Source organism: Ambystoma mexicanum, chromosome 11 (assembly GCF_040938575.1).
Source record: "Ambystoma mexicanum isolate Mex_15411 chromosome 11, UKY_AmexF1_1, whole genome shotgun sequence".
Taxonomy (NCBI): Eukaryota; Metazoa; Chordata; class Amphibia; order Caudata; family Ambystomatidae; genus Ambystoma; species Ambystoma mexicanum.
In genome coordinates this window covers 1,216,247,728-1,216,254,541 of record NC_090934.1, presented here as the reverse complement: position 1 = coordinate 1,216,254,541, position 6,814 = coordinate 1,216,247,728, and positions in this window count along the sequence as shown.

The following is a 6,814-nucleotide window of genomic DNA, read 5'->3' as shown; positions in this document are numbered from 1 at the left end:
CATACTTTCCCTCTAATGGAATGCACACATTTCAGCATACTTATAATTTCCATCAAACAACTGTTGAATACAATGTATTTGCTCTCTTTCATTAGACTGTCATCCTGCGTCAACGTTGTTTCGGCCTGTGACGTTGTGGAGATTTCAACACATTGGAAAGTAATATCGCTGATATCAAGTTCTGATGCATCTATGGATGCTGCGGCTGGTTCATTCTCTGTCATTTCGACATCTATTACTTCAACATTGATGGGAGAACACAACAATGTCGACAGGTTTTTTGGTGGCAAATTTTTGGCGGGTGTAGATTGTGTGAATTGATCTGCAAGTACTTCAGTGCTATCTTTAATACATTCAATAACATCTTCTTGTGGTGGTGCAGTCGCACTGTAGCTATGGTCCAATGCAACTTTGCTGTAGTCTCCAAACACAGTTAATTCATGTTCTGGCCATTGGACATGAGCATCTCGAGCCTGAACACGCCTCGCCTCAATTAATAGTTCCTCCATAGTGTACACGGTCTGGCAAGCAATATCTCTCATTCGCTTCACTGTCTGTGTATGTATAGTTCTGACACCCACGGGTAACTGGAAGAGAGATTGGAAAAGGGATGTTAAGTTTAAACACAAGATAAAGTGTAGTCCAATTGACTGGAACAAAACATAAAATAGTCCCCAGCACAAACATTTTTTTAAAGTTATGAACTGTGTGTAACTAACCTTTTTTTGTTTTTTTTTCTTTGCAACTTTTTTGACTCGACCTTCAACATCTGCACGCTGTAGCTCCGATTCGTTTCCGCATGTCCTCCCTTCCTCTGGCGCTGCAACGACTATATTTTCTGTATCCGCATAGACAGCACGGAATGAGGCTCCATCGTCTCCCTGAAACATAGTACTTTCATTACTAAGTATCAAAATATTGTTAGCATAAAACACACGTGAGGACGAACACACGGGTACATCTCAATAGCCAAACACGATTTAAACATTGTGTGCAACAATCAAACGACAAGTATTCGACCAGTGATTATCTATTTCGATTGAGCTGTCAGTATCCATACCTCTGGCTCTGCATGGACTGCCATGAATGGTTGTATTGGAGAGGAGGCATCTGCATCTCCCTGAAACACAGTACTTGCATTAGTATGCTTTTCAATATTGGAAACACAACACACACTTGGGGTCGACGGCACAGGTACATATAAAGAGATAACCACAAATGATGCATTGTCCAAAAGAATCAAGGAAAACCTAAATATGATCACATTTCATCGACTTATTTCTCCGATTCCTTTACATCTGCATCATCTTAATGAGATGTTGTGATTGTGGTGGAAGCTCCGTCGTCTCCCTGAAACACAGTACTTGGATTAGTATGGTTTTCAATATTGGAAACATAACACACACTTGGGGTCGAACGCACAGGTACATGTAAAGAGATAACCACAAATGATGCATTGTCCAAAAGAATCAAGGAAAATCTAAATATGATCACATTTCATCGACTTATTTCTCCGATTTATTTACATCTGCATCATCTAAATTGGATGTTGTGATTGTAGTGGAAGCTTCGTCGTCTCCCTGAAACACAGCACTTGCGTTAATAGGGAAGAAAGTATAGCAAATGGAATCACGTTATATGATCACACATGATGGAGCTGTCAGTATCCATACCTCGTGCTGCTGAAGAATATCTATGGATGTTGCAAATGTAGTGCGCACTTCCGAAAGCTGTTACGCCGATTCGTATACGCATGGTCCCGCTTCCAGTTCCCCTGGAATTACTTGAATGTCAGGCTCTGCATCAAGTGCAGGGGTTGACGCTCCATCAACTGCCTGAAACATAGTACTTGCATTAGTGAGGATTACAATAGTGAAAACATAACACACACCTGGGGTCGACAGCAGAGGTACATATCAACGGCTAACCACGAATGAAATATTGTGTAGAATTCAAACGACAAGAATTCCAGCTCTGATGATGACGCTCGATGGAGCTGTCAGTATCCATACCTCCTGCTGGTGAAGAACATCTAGAAATGTTGTAGATGTGGCGGACGCTTCAGCATCTCCCTGAAAGACAGTACTTGCATTAGTATGGATAACACTAATTATAACTGAAAACAAACACCAGTGGACGATAAATAAGGTTATATCAATTGGAAAGCACTAACCAAACATTCGGTAAAATAATTACACAATAAAATAAAACTATTACTTGACATGCATAAAACAAGTCTGTAGCGGATTAGCCTAGTAAGATTACCTGATACGCGCTAGAAGTGGTTAATAGCTGCGACCACGTCAAGGATGTAGAATGTTCTTGCTTCAGATTCAAGGGATAGTCAAGAAGTTGTAAAGGTAAATTAATGATTGATAAAGAAATGCCAATATTAAAAAAAGCCATGTAAGGCGACAGAATACTTGAAAAATGCTCAATACAGCACAGTTCCCTGTTCCAATATATATACATTGCGTTTGTGGGTTATGAAATCGAAAAAGAATATATAGATAAATGTCATTATTCAAAAAACTATACACTCATATTAATATCGAAATTATTACAAGGGATAGAACACCTACAATATCAATTAATCCGTTCGGATACCTACACACTACCGCAAGGCCTAAAGCTAAATCCGGACACTTGACTCACCGGTGGCGGAATGTGGACGAATAGAGTGGGAATAGCGTTTTCGAGCAATTTCCCTGTCGTTCGCTGTTTATTCTTCTTTGTTACCCAAGATGTTGTGTACATGTCCAAGGAAAAGTGCCGGCTGCAGATGCGGTATCAATCACCCCTCTCTTCCTGTAAGACTTGTTGGACTCTACTTTCCAGCTCATCCAGAGGATATCCGCAATGTCTGACCCATTCTCTTATTCGATCAACAGTTTTCGGGAATACATGCATTTTAGTGCCTTCAGATTTCGCATGGGTCTTCCAAGGGCAACCGCTAATCGAACAGGCAGGCATTGTTGATAAATCTGAAAAGTAAATATCGACATTATTATACAATCTTCAAGAATAAAGATTTGATACAAAAGTAAATTAATCATACAATGATCAATGCAAGGTTTGTTCTGGTCGCAGGAACTATACCAGTTCATTATGTGCGGCTTAGTATTTGCATAAGTTGCAGAAATGTATAAATGATGTGACTAAAATCTGAACATGTGACTCATCCCTTGGATGTTCTGTATTGCACGAGAAGGAAACAGGCTTACATTATAGACTGGACCCCCGAAGGATGCAATTCGATGACAATAGACACAGATGAAAATAAATAGATCTATTGATAGCATAGCAATGGCAACTCAAGTCAATAGCAATGAGACCAATGAACATAGCACTATTGTGTACTCTACTCGCAAATAGATAGAAATTTAAAAATCTGCGAAATATGACTAGGATACATGGCCTTACCTTGACCAACAAACAGTTGGATTCAGCAAGCAGAGCAGTATGTTGCAGGAGAATAGGTGGGTGGCCACAGGTAGCACACTGATGGGTTTGCTCTAAGCGGTCACAGAAGTTCACGGATAGCACGACGACGAGCAGATTAGCGTAGAACCCAGTGGTTGCCAGGTAACACGTTCAGGAGTTGACTTGCAAAGCACAAAGATGTTCTCATGAGACATATCAAGTGGTTTATAAAGTATTAGAAACAGGGGTGTGTTTGTGAATGAATGAGGTATGTATGTCGTGGTCTTAGGGGGGCAGCCTGCTTCAAGGGGAGGCCTGGCTGGAGACACGGGGTCTGAGGAGACCATGTGACCGATGGCCCCTTGGCATGGGATACCTTTTAAAGTGTACATGCAGGTTGGCACCTTGGCCTTTCGTGCCCCTGACAGCCCCCCAGGCCAGCGCTCATCCACTGGCGCGAACCGCCTTTGATAGAGGGGGGTGGGATGGATGGGCCTGGGGCGTGCAGATAAGGCACAGGAAGACTGCTGAATGGAGACACACTTATGTGGATTGCAGGGGGGCGGCCTGCTTCAAGGGGAGGCCTGGCTGGAGACACAGGGTCTGAGGAGGCCACGTGACCGATGGCCCCTTGGCGTGGGATACCTTTTTTTTTTTTTTTTTAAACTTTTATTTTTGGTGGCAGAGGTTTGCAGTAAACACATACATCATGGCAACAGTAGTATGTAGCAAACATAAAAATGAAAAGGGAAAGGCAATTACTGGAGCAGTACAATAATCATAGTACATTAAGCACAACAATGTCCATACATCCTTACAGAGGTGAAGAAGATACAAAGGATCATGGAGTGGGGGTAGGTCCTGGGGGGCAGGGGACAAATCGGATCCGGGTGTACCCGCACTTAGGTTGTTGAGATATGTGTTGAACGCAGTCCATATATTTTGGGGACGGGACCGGGTCGGGAGCATGGTTAGGTATTCCTCCTCACAATTTCGCGACCAGGCAAGCAATCGTAGCCATTTCTGATAGGCTGGAGGAGAGGAGCTCCTCCAATTCTGGAGTATGCATTTTTTGGCTACCATGCAGCTTATGTTCAGGAATTTAGCCGAACGTCTAGTGTCCATTGTTCTCCAGATCCCAAACAGGACTGCTAAAGGATCAGGGTCAACCACAGCTTCAGTGATCGTGGTGAGCGTTTCTAAAACACTTTCCCAGAATTCAGACAATTTGTTGCAGGACCAGAACATGTGTAAGTGATCAGCTACTTCCTCCCCACAACGGGGACAGGGGTGTTGTGAGTTGTGGTTAAACCTCGAGGTTCTATACGGAGTATAGTATAGTCTATTTAGAAGCTTATATTGCATTGCGCGGTAGCGGAAATTGAGGGAAACCTTTTTAGTGTGTTGGCACATCTTCCCCCACAACTCGTCGGGTATTTCTAGGCCCAATTCAGCAACCCACCCATCTCTTGCCCCCAGGGCTCGCACCGGGGTGGAGTCCTGCGTAATCTTGTACAATGAGGTGATGACTCCCCGGGCACCGCCCGAGTTAGCAATGTATGCAATAGCAGGGTTATCAGGGGGTTCATCCGGGAAGGATGGCCATCTGGTGCGAAATACGGCCCGGAGACGGTAAAATTGAAGGGTCTCTAGTGCGGATCTGGTATGCCCTTGTTTCCATGTTTGGGGGTCAATAAACCTGCCCTCGGGGTAGAAGTCTGAGAGCGCCCGGTATCCCAACGCCCCCCAATGTCGGGCCAGAGCAGCGTCGTGCGTGGGCTCCAGACCAGGGAAAGACCACACTGGGAGCCACTTATAGTATGGGGAGGATTCTGGCGCTGGGTACAGTAGGCGCACCCAGGCTTGAAGAGTTGTGGCAACAGGATCAATAGGAGAGTCGGGTGTATAATGTTGATGCAGTATAAGGGACATTATATTAGTGCCATTGGTTGCCATCCTTTCCAATTTAACATGCGGATGCGCCGGGGAGCCCGGGTACCAGTGAGTGGCGTGTTGGGCTTGGGCCGCAGTCCAATAATGTGAGAAGTCCGGAGCCGTGAATTCCCCTTGTTCGTATGGTAACGCCATGTCAGACCACTTCTTGCGGACCGCGCCAGAGTGCCATAGGAACTGTGCACATAGTGTATGTAGTTTGACGAAGTATTCCCTCCCAGGCCATACAGGTATGTTGTTGAAGGTATAGAGTAATTTGGGAAGTAGTATCATTTTAATGAGGGACAGTCGCCCGGCCAGGGACAATGGGAGAGTGCGCCACCGCGAGAGTTTAGTATCAACTATTTGTGCCACCGCAAGGTAGTTATCCGCAAGCAAGGCGGATTTAGTAAGGGATATCCTAACGCCTAAATATCTGACACCGTGCGGGGACCATCGAAGAGGGAATTCGGTGGCAGGTTGTTGGGTAGACTTAGTGAGAGGGAAGATCTCGGATTTTGAATAGTTGATTGTGAACCCGGAGTGAGTGCCGATGCGCGTGATGTCACGAAGTATGGGGTCAAGGTGATTCGCGGGATCCCTGATGTATAATAGTACATCGTCCGCATATAGAGATATGATCTCGGGGTCGTCCTTCAGTCTAATTCCCTTGCGGGCGTGGTGTGCGCGAACATAGTCCGCCATTGGTTCTATTGCTAAGGCAAACAGGATCGGGGAGAAGGGGCAACCTTGACGAGTGCCCCTGCAAAGTGTAAAGAGGTCAGATGTCAGTGAATTGGCTCTTACGCGCGCCACTGGTGAGGTATACAGAAGTTTAATGTAGCTAATCATTTTTGGCCCAACACCCATTGTCTCCAATACCAACCAGATGTACTTCCAAGAGACCATATCAAAGGCCTTCTGAGCGTCAAGTGTGACCGCCACAGCCTGCGCCCCCTGATCAATCCGGGACATGACATTGAGTAACCTTCTAATGTTGTGGGAGGTGGATCTTCCAGGGACAAAGCCTGCCTGGTCCTCATGAACTAAATATGTCATGATTGGCAGGAACCGATTCGCTATGATTTTAGCAAAGATTTTTGTGTCTAGATTCATGAGGGAGAGGGGTCTATAGGATCCGCACTCATCGTCAGGTTTACCAGGCTTGAGTAGGATCGTGATGAGAGCCTCGCGCATGGAGGGCGGGAGGATGGAGTCTCGGAGTGCTTCGTTCCATACCTCCAGCAATTTAGGGGCTAAAATGGCAATGTGCTCCTGGTAAAATTCAGTGGTAAGCCCATCAGGGCCCGGCGCCTTCCCCCTGGGCAGCTCCGAGATGGCCGTGACAATTTCGTCTAACGTTATTGGGGAATCTAGCTGGTCCCTCGTAGAGGGGGCAATTTCTGTGGTGGGGGTCTGGTCGAGGAGATTGCGCATATGTTGTTCCGTGTGCTCAGCA